This window comes from Ambystoma mexicanum, chromosome 7q, assembly GCF_040938575.1.
Source record: "Ambystoma mexicanum isolate Mex_15411 chromosome 7q, UKY_AmexF1_1, whole genome shotgun sequence".
Taxonomy (NCBI): domain Eukaryota; kingdom Metazoa; phylum Chordata; class Amphibia; order Caudata; family Ambystomatidae; genus Ambystoma; species Ambystoma mexicanum.
In genome coordinates, this window is record NC_090941.1 from 1,086,834,850 (window position 1) to 1,086,853,545 (window position 18,696).

General features: G+C 54.6%; 7 non-coding genes across 7 annotated transcripts; all 7 read right to left on the bottom strand.

Moving 5' to 3' along the window:
* Nucleotides 1-2,080: 2,080 nt before the first annotated feature.
* LOC138529145 (5S ribosomal RNA) lies at nt 2,081-2,199 on the bottom strand. The gene has a single exon (XR_011284486.1). It is a non-coding gene; the product is annotated as a 5S ribosomal RNA (ribosomal RNA).
* A 2,469-nt stretch (nt 2,200-4,668) lies between these two features.
* LOC138529093 (5S ribosomal RNA) lies at nt 4,669-4,787 on the bottom strand. Its single transcript, XR_011284444.1, has one exon. It is a non-coding gene; the product is annotated as a 5S ribosomal RNA (ribosomal RNA).
* A 2,469-nt stretch (nt 4,788-7,256) lies between these two features.
* LOC138529146 (5S ribosomal RNA) lies at nt 7,257-7,375 on the bottom strand. The gene has a single exon (XR_011284487.1). It is a non-coding gene; the product is annotated as a 5S ribosomal RNA (ribosomal RNA).
* Nucleotides 7,376-9,844: 2,469 nt separating this feature from the next.
* On the bottom strand, nt 9,845-9,963 carry LOC138529148 (5S ribosomal RNA). The gene has a single exon (XR_011284488.1). It is a non-coding gene; the product is annotated as a 5S ribosomal RNA (ribosomal RNA).
* A 2,469-nt stretch (nt 9,964-12,432) lies between these two features.
* On the bottom strand, nt 12,433-12,551 carry LOC138529159 (5S ribosomal RNA). The gene has a single exon (XR_011284499.1). It is a non-coding gene; the product is annotated as a 5S ribosomal RNA (ribosomal RNA).
* A 2,469-nt stretch (nt 12,552-15,020) lies between these two features.
* Nucleotides 15,021-15,139, bottom strand: LOC138529170 (5S ribosomal RNA). Its single transcript, XR_011284510.1, has one exon. It is a non-coding gene; the product is annotated as a 5S ribosomal RNA (ribosomal RNA).
* Nucleotides 15,140-17,608: 2,469 nt separating this feature from the next.
* On the bottom strand, nt 17,609-17,727 carry LOC138529182 (5S ribosomal RNA). The gene has a single exon (XR_011284521.1). It is a non-coding gene; the product is annotated as a 5S ribosomal RNA (ribosomal RNA).
* Nucleotides 17,728-18,696: the final 969 nt, after the last annotated feature.

Sequence of the window (18,696 nt, forward strand, 5' to 3'; positions counted from 1 at the left end):
CCTTCTCGGGCTGGCGGCCTACAAGTCCAGGAAAGAAGCAGGCCCAGTAACAGCAGCTGAGGCCCCCAGCCCAGCCCAGCCCAGGCAGGCATCAGCTTAAGGCTGACTCTCTACCCCACTGCTGCCCCAAATTGGTTTGGCAAAAGTTTGCAAAGAAGATGCCTGTAAATTTAACTCACGCCACACTAGCACTCACCCAGGCGTCGGTTCCTTACAAAAATAGAAAGCACCTCTAAAAAAGAAGAAATAAACACACACACAATTTTCCTGCTGGGGTCTCCTCGACTCTTTGAAAGGCAGAGGGCGATGTTGGTTGAGGCCCTTACCTTCTCCGGCTGGTGGCCTACAAGTCCAGGAAAGAAGCATGCCCAGTAACAGCAGCTGAGGCCCCCAGACCAGCCCAGCCCAGCCCAGGCAGCCATCAGCTGAAGGCTGACTCTCTACCCCAGTGCTGGTCCAAGTTGGTTTGGCAAAATTTTGCAAAGAAGATGCCTGTAAATGTAACTCACGCCACACTAGCACTCACCCAGGCGTCGGTTCCTTACAAAAATAGAAAGCACCTCTAAAAAAAGAAGAAATAAACACACACACAATTTTCCTGCTGCGGTCTCCTCGACTCTTTGGAAGGCAGAGGGCGATGTTGGTTGAAGCCCTTACCTTCTCTGGCTGGCGGCCTACAAGACCAGGAAAGAAGCAGGCCCAGTAACAGCAGCTGAGGCCCCCAGCCCAGCCACGCCTAGGCAGGCATCAGCTTAAGGCTGACTCTCTACCCCACTGCTGCCCCAAATTGGTTTGGCAAAAGTTTGCAAAGAAGATGCCTGTAAATTTAACTCACGCCACACTAGCACTCACCCAGGCGTCGGTTCCTTACAAAAATAGAAAGCACCTCTAAAAAAGAAGAAATAAACACACACACAATTTTCCTGCTGCGGTCTCCTCGACTCTTTGGAAGGCAGAGGGCGATGTTGGTTGAAGCCCTTACCTTCTCTGGCTGGCGGCCTACAAGACCAGGAAAGAAGCAGGCCCAGTAACAGCAGCTGAGGCCCCCAGCCCAGCCACGCCTAGGCAGGCATCAGCGGAAGGCTGACTCTCTACCCCAGTGCTGCTCCAAGTTGGTTTGGCAAAAGTTTGCAAAGAAGCTGCCCGTAAATTCACCTCAAGCCACACTAGCACTCACCCAGGCATCGGTTCCTTACAAAAATAGAAAGAATCTCTAAAAAAGAAGAAATAAACACACACACAATTTTCCTGCTTCTATCCCCTCGACTCCTTGGAAGGCGGAGGGCAACCTTCGCCGCTGGTGGCCTTCACATGCAGGAAAGAAGCACACCCAGGAACAGCAGCTGAGGCTCCCAGCCCAGGCAGGCTTCAGCTGAAGGCCGACTTGGGAAGCACTGAGGCCAGACCCTGGGCTCCTGGGTCCCTCGGTTGAAGGCTCGAGGCCAGACCCCTTGGCTCCTGTGTCCCTTGGCTGAAGGCTCGACCAGTGCTCGACCAGGCTCGATCAGGCGAGATATTAGGTAGCATGGGGCCCAGCTGGGACTTCTAGGAAGCTTAGGGTGACGGCCGCTTCTGCCCCATCATCCAGAGGCCTGGCTATGGAGAGGCATGATGTGGCCTCCCTCCCTTCCTGCCTCTTGTAGGCACTTCTCCCCCGTGAGCACTTCCCGCTCCAAGTGTCCCCTTGTCTCCCAGGGTGCACTCTTCCTCTAGAGCCCACATATGCAGATGAGGCCCATCCACTTGCCTCCCCTAGCTGTAGGGGGCCTTGCGCGTCCACTGGAGAGAAAACGGGGAGACGCTGGAGGTGCTTTGCCAGGGACACGAGTGGCCCTTTCTGGCTGCATCCACCCACCCGAGGCGGCGAGCTGCTGCCCTGGCTTCAGTCTCCTGCTGCTCCAAGTTAGTTTGGCGACAACGTGTCCGCCTCTGACGGGGCTCTGCATTGGAGCGAGGGCTGCTGTCTGCCCCTGTGCCTTTTTCACGCGCCGTGTTTGTTAAAATTAAAAGCGGAATGGAGGAAAAATGTAGTTCAAGACGGGGAAGACGAACGCCGCCTATCGGGCACAGAGTAGCAAAATGCCTACAGCACCTGGTATTCCCAGGCGGTCTCCCATCCAAGTACTAACCAGGCCCGACCCTGCTTAGCTTCCGAGATCGGACGAGATCGGGCGCATTCAGGGTGGTATGGCCGTAGGCGAAGAGTGCGCCGATTCCGAGCCTCTTGTGCTGTGTCGGCTCCTCCGACGTCCACTGCCCTCTTGCAAGGCTGAACGCTGTCCTCTGCAGTGTGCTTCTGCCCTTCTTTTTGCCTCAAGCTCAGGAGCCACAGCTGCCAGCTTGGAAAAGCAACGAGCGGCTCCATGCACCCACTTTTGAAATACCCACTTGCCTACTCATGTTTGCAAAGAAAGTGTCTGTAAATTCAGGCCAAGCCACACTTGCACTCACTCACCCAAGCATCCGTTCCTTACAAAACTTTAAAAAAAAACTCGGAAAGAAAGATGGAAATAAACACACACACAATTTTCCTGCTGGGGTCTCCTCGACTCTTTGGAAGGCAGAGGGCGATGTTGGTTGAGGCCTTACCTTCTCGGGCTGGCGGCCTACAAGTCCAGGAAAGAAGCAGGCCCAGTAACAGCAGCTGAGGCCCCCAGCCCAGCCCAGCCCAGGCAGGCATCAGCTTAAGGCTGACTCTCTACCCCACTGCTGCCCCAAATTGGTTTGGCAAAAGTTTGCAAAGAAGATGCCTGTAAATTTAACTCACGCCACACTAGCACTCACCCAGGCGTCGGTTCCTTACAAAAATAGAAAGCACCTCTAAAAAAGAAGAAATAAACACACACACAATTTTCCTGCTGGGGTCTCCTCGACTCTTTGAAAGGCAGAGGGCGATGTTGGTTGAGGCCCTTACCTTCTCCGGCTGGTGGCCTACAAGTCCAGGAAAGAAGCATGCCCAGTAACAGCAGCTGAGGCCCCCAGACCAGCCCAGCCCAGCCCAGGCAGCCATCAGCTGAAGGCTGACTCTCTACCCCAGTGCTGGTCCAAGTTGGTTTGGCAAAATTTTGCAAAGAAGATGCCTGTAAATGTAACTCACGCCACACTAGCACTCACCCAGGCGTCGGTTCCTTACAAAAATAGAAAGCACCTCTAAAAAAAGAAGAAATAAACACACACACAATTTTCCTGCTGCGGTCTCCTCGACTCTTTGGAAGGCAGAGGGCGATGTTGGTTGAAGCCCTTACCTTCTCTGGCTGGCGGCCTACAAGACCAGGAAAGAAGCAGGCCCAGTAACAGCAGCTGAGGCCCCCAGCCCAGCCACGCCTAGGCAGGCATCAGCTTAAGGCTGACTCTCTACCCCACTGCTGCCCCAAATTGGTTTGGCAAAAGTTTGCAAAGAAGATGCCTGTAAATTTAACTCACGCCACACTAGCACTCACCCAGGCGTCGGTTCCTTACAAAAATAGAAAGCACCTCTAAAAAAGAAGAAATAAACACACACACAATTTTCCTGCTGCGGTCTCCTCGACTCTTTGGAAGGCAGAGGGCGATGTTGGTTGAAGCCCTTACCTTCTCTGGCTGGCGGCCTACAAGACCAGGAAAGAAGCAGGCCCAGTAACAGCAGCTGAGGCCCCCAGCCCAGCCACGCCTAGGCAGGCATCAGCGGAAGGCTGACTCTCTACCCCAGTGCTGCTCCAAGTTGGTTTGGCAAAAGTTTGCAAAGAAGCTGCCCGTAAATTCACCTCAAGCCACACTAGCACTCACCCAGGCGTCAGTTCCTTACAAAAATAGAAAGAATCTCTAAAAAAGAAGAAATAAACACACACACAATTTTCCTGCTTCTATCCCCTCGACTCCTTGGAAGGCGGAGGGCAACCTTCGCCGCTGGTGGCCTTCACATGCAGGAAAGAAGCACACCCAGGAACAGCAGCTGAGGCTCCCAGCCCAGGCAGGCTTCAGCTGAAGGCCGACTTGGGAAGCACTGAGGCCAGACCCTGGGCTCCTGGGTCCCTCGGTTGAAGGCTCGAGGCCAGACCCCTTGGCTCCTGTGTCCCTTGGCTGAAGGCTCGACCAGTGCTCGACCAGGCTCGATCAGGCGAGATATTAGGTAGCATGGGGCCCAGCTGGGACTTCTAGGAAGCTTAGGGTGACGGCCGCTTCTGCCCCATCATCCAGAGGCCTGGCTATGGAGAGGCATGATGTGGCCTCCCTCCCTTCCTGCCTCTTGTAGGCACTTCTCCCCCGTGAGCACTTCCCGCTCCAAGTGTCCCCTTGTCTCCCAGGGTGCACTCTTCCTCTAGAGCCCACATATGCAGATGAGGCCCATCCACTTGCCTCCCCTAGCTGTAGGGGGCCTTGCGCGTCCACTGGAGAGAAAACGGGGAGACGCTGGAGGTGCTTTGCCAGGGACACGAGTGGCCCTTTCTGGCTGCATCCACCCACCCGAGGCGGCGAGCTGCTGCCCTGGCTTCAGTCTCCTGCTGCTCCAAGTTAGTTTGGCGACAACGTGTCCGCCTCTGACGGGGCTCTGCATTGGAGCGAGGGCTGCTGTCTGCCCCTGTGCCTTTTTCACGCGCCGTGTTTGTTAAAATTAAAAGCGGAATGGAGGAAAAATGTAGTTCAAGACGGGGAAGACGAACGCCGCCTATCGGGCACAGAGTAGCAAAATGCCTACAGCACCTGGCATTCCCAGGCGGTCTCCCATCCAAGTACTAACCAGGCCCGACCCTGCTTAGCTTCCGAGATCGGACGAGATCGGGCGCATTCAGGGTGGTATGGCCGTAGGCGAAGAGTGCGCCGATTCCGAGCCTCTTGTGCTGTGTCGGCTCCTCCGACGTCCACTGCCCTCTTGCAAGGCTGAACGCTGTCCTCTGCAGTGTGCTTCTGCCCTTCTTTTTGCCTCAAGCTCAGGAGCCACAGCTGCCAGCTTGGAAAAGCAACGAGCGGCTCCATGCACCCACTTTTGAAATACCCACTTGCCTACTCATGTTTGCAAAGAAAGTGTCTGTAAATTCAGGCCAAGCCACACTTGCACTCACTCACCCAAGCATCCGTTCCTTACAAAACTTTAAAAAAAAACTCGGAAAGAAAGATGGAAATAAACACACACACAATTTTCCTGCTGGGGTCTCCTCGACTCTTTGGAAGGCAGAGGGCGATGTTGGTTGAGGCCTTACCTTCTCGGGCTGGCGGCCTACAAGTCCAGGAAAGAAGCAGGCCCAGTAACAGCAGCTGAGGCCCCCAGCCCAGCCCAGCCCAGGCAGGCATCAGCTTAAGGCTGACTCTCTACCCCACTGCTGCCCCAAATTGGTTTGGCAAAAGTTTGCAAAGAAGATGCCTGTAAATTTAACTCACGCCACACTAGCACTCACCCAGGCGTCGGTTCCTTACAAAAATAGAAAGCACCTCTAAAAAAGAAGAAATAAACACACACACAATTTTCCTGCTGGGGTCTCCTCGACTCTTTGAAAGGCAGAGGGCGATGTTGGTTGAGGCCCTTACCTTCTCCGGCTGGTGGCCTACAAGTCCAGGAAAGAAGCATGCCCAGTAACAGCAGCTGAGGCCCCCAGACCAGCCCAGCCCAGCCCAGGCAGCCATCAGCTGAAGGCTGACTCTCTACCCCAGTGCTGGTCCAAGTTGGTTTGGCAAAATTTTGCAAAGAAGATGCCTGTAAATGTAACTCACGCCACACTAGCACTCACCCAGGCGTCGGTTCCTTACAAAAATAGAAAGCACCTCTAAAAAAAGAAGAAATAAACACACACACAATTTTCCTGCTGCGGTCTCCTCGACTCTTTGGAAGGCAGAGGGCGATGTTGGTTGAAGCCCTTACCTTCTCTGGCTGGCGGCCTACAAGACCAGGAAAGAAGCAGGCCCAGTAACAGCAGCTGAGGCCCCCAGCCCAGCCACGCCTAGGCAGGCATCAGCTTAAGGCTGACTCTCTACCCCACTGCTGCCCCAAATTGGTTTGGCAAAAGTTTGCAAAGAAGATGCCTGTAAATTTAACTCACGCCACACTAGCACTCACCCAGGCGTCGGTTCCTTACAAAAATAGAAAGCACCTCTAAAAAAGAAGAAATAAACACACACACAATTTTCCTGCTGCGGTCTCCTCGACTCTTTGGAAGGCAGAGGGCGATGTTGGTTGAAGCCCTTACCTTCTCTGGCTGGCGGCCTACAAGACCAGGAAAGAAGCAGGCCCAGTAACAGCAGCTGAGGCCCCCAGCCCAGCCACGCCTAGGCAGGCATCAGCGGAAGGCTGACTCTCTACCCCAGTGCTGCTCCAAGTTGGTTTGGCAAAAGTTTGCAAAGAAGCTGCCCGTAAATTCACCTCAAGCCACACTAGCACTCACCCAGGCGTCAGTTCCTTACAAAAATAGAAAGAATCTCTAAAAAAGAAGAAATAAACACACACACAATTTTCCTGCTTCTATCCCCTCGACTCCTTGGAAGGCGGAGGGCAACCTTCGCCGCTGGTGGCCTTCACATGCAGGAAAGAAGCACACCCAGGAACAGCAGCTGAGGCTCCCAGCCCAGGCAGGCTTCAGCTGAAGGCCGACTTGGGAAGCACTGAGGCCAGACCCTGGGCTCCTGGGTCCCTCGGTTGAAGGCTCGAGGCCAGACCCCTTGGCTCCTGTGTCCCTTGGCTGAAGGCTCGACCAGTGCTCGACCAGGCTCGATCAGGCGAGATATTAGGTAGCATGGGGCCCAGCTGGGACTTCTAGGAAGCTTAGGGTGACGGCCGCTTCTGCCCCATCATCCAGAGGCCTGGCTATGGAGAGGCATGATGTGGCCTCCCTCCCTTCCTGCCTCTTGTAGGCACTTCTCCCCCGTGAGCACTTCCCGCTCCAAGTGTCCCCTTGTCTCCCAGGGTGCACTCTTCCTCTAGAGCCCACATATGCAGATGAGGCCCATCCACTTGCCTCCCCTAGCTGTAGGGGGCCTTGCGCGTCCACTGGAGAGAAAACGGGGAGACGCTGGAGGTGCTTTGCCAGGGACACGAGTGGCCCTTTCTGGCTGCATCCACCCACCCGAGGCGGCGAGCTGCTGCCCTGGCTTCAGTCTCCTGCTGCTCCAAGTTAGTTTGGCGACAACGTGTCCGCCTCTGACGGGGCTCTGCATTGGAGCGAGGGCTGCTGTCTGCCCCTGTGCCTTTTTCACGCGCCGTGTTTGTTAAAATTAAAAGCGGAATGGAGGAAAAATGTAGTTCAAGACGGGGAAGACGAACGCCGCCTATCGGGCACAGAGTAGCAAAATGCCTACAGCACCTGGTATTCCCAGGCGGTCTCCCATCCAAGTACTAACCAGGCCCGACCCTGCTTAGCTTCCGAGATCGGACGAGATCGGGCGCATTCAGGGTGGTATGGCCGTAGGCGAAGAGTGCGCCGATTCCGAGCCTCTTGTGCTGTGTCGGCTCCTCCGACGTCCACTGCCCTCTTGCAAGGCTGAACGCTGTCCTCTGCAGTGTGCTTCTGCCCTTCTTTTTGCCTCAAGCTCAGGAGCCACAGCTGCCAGCTTGGAAAAGCAACGAGCGGCTCCATGCACCCACTTTTGAAATACCCACTTGCCTACTCATGTTTGCAAAGAAAGTGTCTGTAAATTCAGGCCAAGCCACACTTGCACTCACTCACCCAAGCATCCGTTCCTTACAAAACTTTAAAAAAAAACTCGGAAAGAAAGATGGAAATAAACACACACACAATTTTCCTGCTGGGGTCTCCTCGACTCTTTGGAAGGCAGAGGGCGATGTTGGTTGAGGCCTTACCTTCTCGGGCTGGCGGCCTACAAGTCCAGGAAAGAAGCAGGCCCAGTAACAGCAGCTGAGGCCCCCAGCCCAGCCCAGCCCAGGCAGGCATCAGCTTAAGGCTGACTCTCTACCCCACTGCTGCCCCAAATTGGTTTGGCAAAAGTTTGCAAAGAAGATGCCTGTAAATTTAACTCACGCCACACTAGCACTCACCCAGGCGTCGGTTCCTTACAAAAATAGAAAGCACCTCTAAAAAAGAAGAAATAAACACACACACAATTTTCCTGCTGGGGTCTCCTCGACTCTTTGAAAGGCAGAGGGCGATGTTGGTTGAGGCCCTTACCTTCTCCGGCTGGTGGCCTACAAGTCCAGGAAAGAAGCATGCCCAGTAACAGCAGCTGAGGCCCCCAGACCAGCCCAGCCCAGCCCAGGCAGCCATCAGCTGAAGGCTGACTCTCTACCCCAGTGCTGGTCCAAGTTGGTTTGGCAAAATTTTGCAAGGAAGATGCCTGTAAATGTAACTCACGCCACACTAGCACTCGCCCAGGCGTCGGTTCCTTAAAAAAATAGAAAGCACCTCTAAAAAAAGAAGAAATAAACACACACACAATTTTCCTGCTGCGGTCTCCTCGACTCTTTGGAAGGCAGAGGGCGATGTTGGTTGAAGCCCTTACCTTCTCTGGCTGGCGGCCTACAAGACCAGGAAAGAAGCAGGCCCAGTAACAGCAGCTGAGGCCCCCAGCCCAGCCACGCCTAGGCAGGCATCAGCTTAAGGCTGACTCTCTACCCCACTGCTGCCCCAAATTGGTTTGGCAAAAGTTTGCAAAGAAGATGCCTGTAAATTTAACTCACGCCACACTAGCACTCACCCAGGCGTCGGTTCCTTACAAAAATAGAAAGCACCTCTAAAAAAGAAGAAATAAACACACACACAATTTTCCTGCTGCGGTCTCCTCGACTCTTTGGAAGGCAGAGGGCGATGTTGGTTGAAGCCCTTACCTTCTCTGGCTGGCGGCCTACAAGACCAGGAAAGAAGCAGGCCCAGTAACAGCAGCTGAGGCCCCCAGCCCAGCCACGCCTAGGCAGGCATCAGCGGAAGGCTGACTCTCTACCCCAGTGCTGCTCCAAGTTGGTTTGGCAAAAGTTTGCAAAGAAGCTGCCCGTAAATTCACCTCAAGCCACACTAGCACTCACCCAGGCGTCAGTTCCTTACAAAAATAGAAAGAATCTCTAAAAAAGAAGAAATAAACACACACACAATTTTCCTGCTTCTATCCCCTCGACTCCTTGGAAGGCGGAGGGCAACCTTCGCCGCTGGTGGCCTTCACATGCAGGAAAGAAGCACACCCAGGAACAGCAGCTGAGGCTCCCAGCCCAGGCAGGCTTCAGCTGAAGGCCGACTTGGGAAGCACTGAGGCCAGACCCTGGGCTCCTGGGTCCCTCGGTTGAAGGCTCGAGGCCAGACCCCTTGGCTCCTGTGTCCCTTGGCTGAAGGCTCGACCAGTGCTCGACCAGGCTCGATCAGGCGAGATATTAGGTAGCATGGGGCCCAGCTGGGACTTCTAGGAAGCTTAGGGTGACGGCCGCTTCTGCCCCATCATCCAGAGGCCTGGCTATGGAGAGGCATGATGTGGCCTCCCTCCCTTCCTGCCTCTTGTAGGCACTTCTCCCCCGTGAGCACTTCCCGCTCCAAGTGTCCCCTTGTCTCCCAGGGTGCACTCTTCCTCTAGAGCCCACATATGCAGATGAGGCCCATCCACTTGCCTCCCCTAGCTGTAGGGGGCCTTGCGCGTCCACTGGAGAGAAAACGGGGAGACGCTGGAGGTGCTTTGCCAGGGACACGAGTGGCCCTTTCTGGCTGCATCCACCCACCCGAGGCGGCGAGCTGCTGCCCTGGCTTCAGTCTCCTGCTGCTCCAAGTTAGTTTGGCGACAACGTGTCCGCCTCTGACGGGGCTCTGCATTGGAGCGAGGGCTGCTGTCTGCCCCTGTGCCTTTTTCACGCGCCGTGTTTGTTAAAATTAAAAGCGGAATGGAGGAAAAATGTAGTTCAAGACGGGGAAGACGAACGCCGCCTATCGGGCACAGAGTAGCAAAATGCCTACAGCACCTGGTATTCCCAGGCGGTCTCCCATCCAAGTACTAACCAGGCCCGACCCTGCTTAGCTTCCGAGATCGGACGAGATCGGGCGCATTCAGGGTGGTATGGCCGTAGGCGAAGAGTGCGCCGATTCCGAGCCTCTTGTGCTGTGTCGGCTCCTCCGACGTCCACTGCCCTCTTGCAAGGCTGAACGCTGTCCTCTGCAGTGTGCTTCTGCCCTTCTTTTTGCCTCAAGCTCAGGAGCCACAGCTGCCAGCTTGGAAAAGCAACGAGCGGCTCCATGCACCCACTTTTGAAATACCCACTTGCCTACTCATGTTTGCAAAGAAAGTGTCTGTAAATTCAGGCCAAGCCACACTTGCACTCACTCACCCAAGCATCCGTTCCTTACAAAACTTTAAAAAAAAACTCGGAAAGAAAGATGGAAATAAACACACACACAATTTTCCTGCTGGGGTCTCCTCGACTCTTTGGAAGGCAGAGGGCGATGTTGGTTGAGGCCTTACCTTCTCGGGCTGGCGGCCTACAAGTCCAGGAAAGAAGCAGGCCCAGTAACAGCAGCTGAGGCCCCCAGCCCAGCCCAGCCCAGGCAGGCATCAGCTTAAGGCTGACTCTCTACCCCACTGCTGCCCCAAATTGGTTTGGCAAAAGTTTGCAAAGAAGATGCCTGTAAATTTAACTCACGCCACACTAGCACTCACCCAGGCGTCGGTTCCTTACAAAAATAGAAAGCACCTCTAAAAAAGAAGAAATAAACACACACACAATTTTCCTGCTGGGGTCTCCTCGACTCTTTGAAAGGCAGAGGGCGATGTTGGTTGAGGCCCTTACCTTCTCCGGCTGGTGGCCTACAAGTCCAGGAAAGAAGCATGCCCAGTAACAGCAGCTGAGGCCCCCAGACCAGCCCAGCCCAGCCCAGGCAGCCATCAGCTGAAGGCTGACTCTCTACCCCAGTGCTGGTCCAAGTTGGTTTGGCAAAATTTTGCAAAGAAGATGCCTGTAAATGTAACTCACGCCACACTAGCACTCACCCAGGCGTCGGTTCCTTACAAAAATAGAAAGCACCTCTAAAAAAAGAAGAAATAAACACACACACAATTTTCCTGCTGCGGTCTCCTCGACTCTTTGGAAGGCAGAGGGCGATGTTGGTTGAAGCCCTTACCTTCTCTGGCTGGCGGCCTACAAGACCAGGAAAGAAGCAGGCCCAGTAACAGCAGCTGAGGCCCCCAGCCCAGCCACGCCTAGGCAGGCATCAGCTTAAGGCTGACTCTCTACCCCACTGCTGCCCCAAATTGGTTTGGCAAAAGTTTGCAAAGAAGATGCCTGTAAATTTAACTCACGCCACACTAGCACTCACCCAGGCGTCGGTTCCTTACAAAAATAGAAAGCACCTCTAAAAAAGAAGAAATAAACACACACACAATTTTCCTGCTGCGGTCTCCTCGACTCTTTGGAAGGCAGAGGGCGATGTTGGTTGAAGCCCTTACCTTCTCTGGCTGGCGGCCTACAAGACCAGGAAAGAAGCAGGCCCAGTAACAGCAGCTGAGGCCCCCAGCCCAGCCACGCCTAGGCAGGCATCAGCGGAAGGCTGACTCTCTACCCCAGTGCTGCTCCAAGTTGGTTTGGCAAAAGTTTGCAAAGAAGCTGCCCGTAAATTCACCTCAAGCCACACTAGCACTCACCCAGGCGTCGGTTCCTTACAAAAATAGAAAGAATCTCTAAAAAAGAAGAAATAAACACACACACAATTTTCCTGCTTCTATCCCCTCGACTCCTTGGAAGGCGGAGGGCAACCTTCGCCGCTGGTGGCCTTCACATGCAGGAAAGAAGCACACCCAGGAACAGCAGCTGAGGCTCCCAGCCCAGGCAGGCTTCAGCTGAAGGCCGACTTGGGAAGCACTGAGGCCAGACCCTGGGCTCCTGGGTCCCTCGGTTGAAGGCTCGAGGCCAGACCCCTTGGCTCCTGTGTCCCTTGGCTGAAGGCTCGACCAGTGCTCGACCAGGCTCGATCAGGCGAGATATTAGGTAGCATGGGGCCCAGCTGGGACTTCTAGGAAGCTTAGGGTGACGGCCGCTTCTGCCCCATCATCCAGAGGCCTGGCTATGGAGAGGCATGATGTGGCCTCCCTCCCTTCCTGCCTCTTGTAGGCACTTCTCCCCCGTGAGCACTTCCCGCTCCAAGTGTCCCCTTGTCTCCCAGGGTGCACTCTTCCTCTAGAGCCCACATATGCAGATGAGGCCCATCCACTTGCCTCCCCTAGCTGTAGGGGGCCTTGCGCGTCCACTGGAGAGAAAACGGGGAGACGCTGGAGGTGCTTTGCCAGGGACACGAGTGGCCCTTTCTGGCTGCATCCACCCACCCGAGGCGGCGAGCTGCTGCCCTGGCTTCAGTCTCCTGCTGCTCCAAGTTAGTTTGGCGACAACGTGTCCGCCTCTGACGGGGCTCTGCATTGGAGCGAGGGCTGCTGTCTGCCCCTGTGCCTTTTTCACGCGCCGTGTTTGTTAAAATTAAAAGCGGAATGGAGGAAAAATGTAGTTCAAGACGGGGAAGACGAACGCCGCCTATCGGGCACAGAGTAGCAAAATGCCTACAGCACCTGGTATTCCCAGGCGGTCTCCCATCCAAGTACTAACCAGGCCCGACCCTGCTTAGCTTCCGAGATCGGACGAGATCGGGCGCATTCAGGGTGGTATGGCCGTAGGCGAAGAGTGCGCCGATTCCGAGCCTCTTGTGCTGTGTCGGCTCCTCCGACGTCCACTGCCCTCTTGCAAGGCTGAACGCTGTCCTCTGCAGTGTGCTTCTGCCCTTCTTTTTGCCTCAAGCTCAGGAGCCACAGCTGCCAGCTTGGAAAAGCAACGAGCGGCTCCATGCACCCACTTTTGAAATACCCACTTGCCTACTCATGTTTGCAAAGAAAGTGTCTGTAAATTCAGGCCAAGCCACACTTGCACTCACTCACCCAAGCATCCGTTCCTTACAAAACTTTAAAAAAAAACTCGGAAAGAAAGATGGAAATAAACACACACACAATTTTCCTGCTGGGGTCTCCTCGACTCTTTGGAAGGCAGAGGGCGATGTTGGTTGAGGCCTTACCTTCTCGGGCTGGCGGCCTACAAGTCCAGGAAAGAAGCAGGCCCAGTAACAGCAGCTGAGGCCCCCAGCCCAGCCCAGCCCAGGCAGGCATCAGCTTAAGGCTGACTCTCTACCCCACTGCTGCCCCAAATTGGTTTGGCAAAAGTTTGCAAAGAAGATGCCTGTAAATTTAACTCACGCCACACTAGCACTCACCCAGGCGTCGGTTCCTTACAAAAATAGAAAGCACCTCTAAAAAAGAAGAAATAAACACACACACAATTTTCCTGCTGGGGTCTCCTCGACTCTTTGAAAGGCAGAGGGCGATGTTGGTTGAGGCCCTTACCTTCTCCGGCTGGTGGCCTACAAGTCCAGGAAAGAAGCATGCCCAGTAACAGCAGCTGAGGCCCCCAGACCAGCCCAGCCCAGCCCAGGCAGCCATCAGCTGAAGGCTGACTCTCTACCCCAGTGCTGGTCCAAGTTGGTTTGGCAAAATTTTGCAAAGAAGATGCCTGTAAATGTAACTCACGCCACACTAGCACTCACCCAGGCGTCGGTTCCTTACAAAAATAGAAAGCACCTCTAAAAAAAGAAGAAATAAACACACACACAATTTTCCTGCTGCGGTCTCCTCGACTCTTTGGAAGGCAGAGGGCGATGTTGGTTGAAGCCCTTACCTTCTCTGGCTGGCGGCCTACAAGACCAGGAAAGAAGCAGGCCCAGTAACAGCAGCTGAGGCCCCCAGCCCAGCCACGCCTAGGCAGGCATCAGCTTAAGGCTGACTCTCTACCCCACTGCTGCCCCAAATTGGTTTGGCAAAAGTTTGCAAAGAAGATGCCTGTAAATTTAACTCACGCCACACTAGCACTCACCCAGGCGTCGGTTCCTTACAAAAATAGAAAGCACCTCTAAAAAAGAAGAAATAAACACACACACAATTTTCCTGCTGCGGTCTCCTCGACTCTTTGGAAGGCAGAGGGCGATGTTGGTTGAAGCCCTTACCTTCTCTGGCTGGCGGCCTACAAGACCAGGAAAGAAGCAGGCCCAGTAACAGCAGCTGAGGCCCCCAGCCCAGCCACGCCTAGGCAGGCATCAGCGGAAGGCTGACTCTCTACCCCAGTGCTGCTCCAAGTTGGTTTGGCAAAAGTTTGCAAAGAAGCTGCCCGTAAATTCACCTCAAGCCACACTAGCACTCACCCAGGCGTCGGTTCCTTACAAAAATAGAAAGAATCTCTAAAAAAGAAGAAATAAACACACACACAATTTTCCTGCTTCTATCCCCTCGACTCCTTGGAAGGCGGAGGGCAACCTTCGCCGCTGGTGGCCTTCACATGCAGGAAAGAAGCACACCCAGGAACAGCAGCTGAGGCTCCCAGCCCAGGCAGGCTTCAGCTGAAGGCCGACTTGGGAAGCACTGAGGCCAGACCCTGGGCTCCTGGGTCCCTCGGTTGAAGGCTCGAGGCCAGACCCCTTGGCTCCTGTGTCCCTTGGCTGAAGGCTCGACCAGTGCTCGACCAGGCTCGATCAGGCGAGATATTAGGTAGCATGGGGCCCAGCTGGGACTTCTAGGAAGCTTAGGGTGACGGCCGCTTCTGCCCCATCATCCAGAGGCCTGGCTATGGAGAGGCATGATGTGGCCTCCCTCCCTTCCTGCCTCTTGTAGGCACTTCTCCCCCGTGAGCACTTCCCGCTCCAAGTGTCCCCTTGTCTCCCAGGGTGCACTCTTCCTCTAGAGCCCACATATGCAGATGAGGCCCATCCACTTGCCTCCCCTAGCTGTAGGGGGCCTTGCGCGTCCACTGGAGAGAAAACGGGGAGACGCTGGAGGTGCTTTGCCAGGGACACGAGTGGCCCTTTCTGGCTGCATCCACCCACCCGAGGCGGCGAGCTGCTGCCCTGGCTTCAGTCTCCTGCTGCTCCAAGTTAGTTTGGCGACAACGTGTCCGCCTCTGACGGGGCTCTGCATTGGAGCGAGGGCTGCTGTCTGCCCCTGTGCCTTTTTCACGCGCCGTGTTTGTTAAAATTAAAAGCGGAATGGAGGAAAAATGTAGTTCAAGACGGGGAAGACGAACGCCGCCTATCGGGCACAGAGTAGCAAAATGCCTACAGCACCTGGTATTCCCAGGCGGTCTCCCATCCAAGTACTAACCAGGCCCGACCCTGCTTAGCTTCCGAGATCGGACGAGATCGGGCGCATTCAGGGTGGTATGGCCGTAGGCGAAGAGTGCGCCGATTCCGAGCCTCTTGTGCTGTGTCGGCTCCTCCGACGTCCACTGCCCTCTTGCAAGGCTGAACGCTGTCCTCTGCAGTGTGCTTCTGCCCTTCTTTTTGCCTCAAGCTCAGGAGCCACAGCTGCCAGCTTGGAAAAGCAACGAGCGGCTCCATGCACCCACTTTTGAAATACCCACTTGCCTACTCATGTTTGCAAAGAAAGTGTCTGTAAATTCAGGCCAAGCCACACTTGCACTCACTCACCCAAGCATCCGTTCCTTACAAAACTTTAAAAAAAAACTCGGAAAGAAAGATGGAAATAAACACACACACAATTTTCCTGCTGGGGTCTCCTCGACTCTTTGGAAGGCAGAGGGCGATGTTGGTTGAGGCCTTACCTTCTCGGGCTGGCGGCCTACAAGTCCAGGAAAGAAGCAGGCCCAGTAACAGCAGCTGAGGCCCCCAGCCCAGCCCAGCCCAGGCAGGCATCAGCTTAAGGCTGACTCTCTACCCCACTGCTGCCCCAAATTGGTTTGGCAAAAGTTTGCAAAGAAGATGCCTGTAAATTTAACTCACGCCACACTAGCACTCACCCAGGCGTCGGTTCCTTACAAAAATAGAAAGCACCTCTAAAAAAGAAGAAATAAACACACACACAATTTTCCTGCTGGGGTCTCCTCGACTCTTTGAAAGGCAGAGGGCGATGTTGGTTGAGGCCCTTACCTTCTCCGGCTGGTGGCCTACAAGTCCAGGAAAGAAGCATGCCCAGTAACAGCAGCTGAGGCCCCCAGACCAGCCCAGCCCAGCCCAGGCAGCCATCAGCTGAAGGCTGACTCTCTACCCCAGTGCTGGTCCAAGTTGGTTTGGCAAAATTTTGCAAAGAAGATGCCTGTAAATGTAACTCACGCCACACTAGCACTCACCCAGGCGTCGGTTCCTTACAAAAATAGAAAGCACCTCTAAAAAAAGAAGAAATAAACACACACACAATTTTCCTGCTGCGGTCTCCTCGACTCTTTGGAAGGCAGAGGGCGATGTTGGTTGAAGCCCTTACCTTCTCTGGCTGGCGGCCTACAAGACCAGGAAAGAAGCAGGCCCAGTAACAGCAGCTGAGGCCCCCAGCCCAGCCACGCCTAGGCAGGCATCAGCTTAAGGCTGACTCTCTACCCCACTGCTGCCCCAAATTGGTTTGGCAAAAGTTTGCAAAGAAGATGCCTGTAAATTTAACTCACGCCACACTAGCACTCACCCAGGCGTCGGTTCCTTACAAAAATAGAAAGCACCTCTAAAAAAGAAGAAATAAACACACACACAATTTTCCTGCTGCGGTCTCCTCGACTCTTTGGAAGGCAGAGGGCGATGTTGGTTGAAGCCCTTACCTTCTCTGGCTGGCGGCCTACAAGACCAGGAAAGAAGCAGGCCCAGTAACAGCAGCTGAGGCCCCCAGCCCAGCCACGCCTAGGCAGGCATCAGCGGAAGGCTGACTCTCTACCCCAGTGCTGCTCCAAGTTGGTTTGGCAAAAGTTTGCAAAGAAGCTGCCCGTAAATTCACCTCAAGCCACACTAGCACTCACCCAGGCGTCAGTTCCTTACAAAAATAGAAAGAATCTCTAAAAAAGAAGAAATAAACACACACACAATTTTCCTGCTTCTATCCCCTCGACTCCTTGGAAGGCGGAGGGCAACCTTCGCCGCTGGTGGCCTTCACATGCAGGAAAGAAGCACACCCAGGAACAGCAGCTGAGGCTCCCAGCCCAGGCAGGCTTCAGCTGAAGGCCGACTTGGGAAGCACTGAGGCCAGACCCTGGGCTCCTGGGTCCCTCGGTTGAAGGCTCGAGGCCAGACCCCTTGGCTCCTGTGTCCCTTGGCTGAAGGCTCGACCAGTGCTCGACCAGGCTCGATCAGGCGAGATATTAGGTAGCATGGGGCCCAGCTGGGACTTCTAGGAAGCTTAGGGTGACGGCCGCTTCTGCCCCATCATCCAGAGGCCTGGCTATGGAGAGGCATGATGTGGCCTCCCTCCCTTCCTGCCTCTTGTAGGCACTTCTCCCCCGTGAGCACTTCCCGCTCCAAGTGTCCCCTTGTCTCCCAGGGTGCACTCTTCCTCTAGAGCCCACATATGCAGATGAGGCCCATCCACTTGCCTCCCCTAGCTGTAGGGGGCCTTGCGCGTCCACTGGAGAGAAAACGGGGAGACGCTGGAGGTGCTTTGCCAGGGACACGAGTGGCCCTTTCTGGCTGCATCCACCCACCCGAGGCGGCGAGCTGCTGCCCTGGCTTCAGTCTCCTGCTGCTCCAAGTTAGTTTGGCGACAACGTGTCCGCCTCTGACGGGGCTCTGCATTGGAGCGAGGGCTGCTGTCTGCCCCTGTGCCTTTTTCACGCGCCGTGTTTGTTAAAATTAAAAGCGGAATGGAGGAAAAATGTAGTTCAAGACGGGGAAGACGAACGCCGCCTATCGGGCACAGAGTAGCAAAATGCCTACAGCACCTGGTATTCCCAGGCGGTCTCCCATCCAAGTACTAACCAGGCCCGACCCTGCTTAGCTTCCGAGATCGGACGAGATCGGGCGCATTCAGGGTGGTATGGCCGTAGGCGAAGAGTGCGCCGATTCCGAGCCTCTTGTGCTGTGTCGGCTCCTCCGACGTCCACTGCCCTCTTGCAAGGCTGAACGCTGTCCTCTGCAGTGTGCTTCTGCCCTTCTTTTTGCCTCAAGCTCAGGAGCCACAGCTGCCAGCTTGGAAAAGCAACGAGCGGCTCCATGCACCCACTTTTGAAATACCCACTTGCCTACTCATGTTTGCAAAGAAAGTGTCTGTAAATTCAGGCCAAGCCACACTTGCACTCACTCACCCAAGCATCCGTTCCTTACAAAACTTTAAAAAAAAACTCGGAAAGAAAGATGGAAATAAACACACACACAATTTTCCTGCTGGGGTCTCCTCGACTCTTTGGAAGGCAGAGGGCGATGTTGGTTGAGGCCTTACCTTCTCGGGCTGGCGGCCTACAAGTCCAGGAAAGAAGCAGGCCCAGTAACAGCAGCTGAGGCCCCCAGCCCAGCCCAGCCCAGGCAGGCATCAGCTTAAGGCTGACTCTCTACCCCACTGCTGCCCCAAATTGGTTTGGCAAAAGTTTGCAAAGAAGATGCCTGTAAATTTAACTCACGCCACACTAGCACTCACCCAGGCGTCGGTTCCTTACAAAAATAGAAAGCACCTCTAAAAAAGAAGAAATAAACACACACACAATTTTCCTGCTGGGGTCTCCTCGACTCTTTGAAAGGCAGAGGGCGATGTTGGTTGAGGCCCTTACCTTCTCCGGCTGGTGGCCTACAAGTCCAGGAAAGAAGCATGCCCAGTAACAGCAGCTGAGGCCCCCAGACCAGCCCAGCCCAGCCCAGGCAGCCATCAGCTGAAGGCTGACTCTCTACCCCAGTGCTGGTCCAAGTTGGTTTGGCAAAATTTTGCAAGGAAGATGCCTGTAAATGTAACTCACGCCACACTAGCACTCGCCCAGGCGTCGGTTCCTTAAAAAAATAGAAAGCACCTCTAAAAAAAGAAGAAATA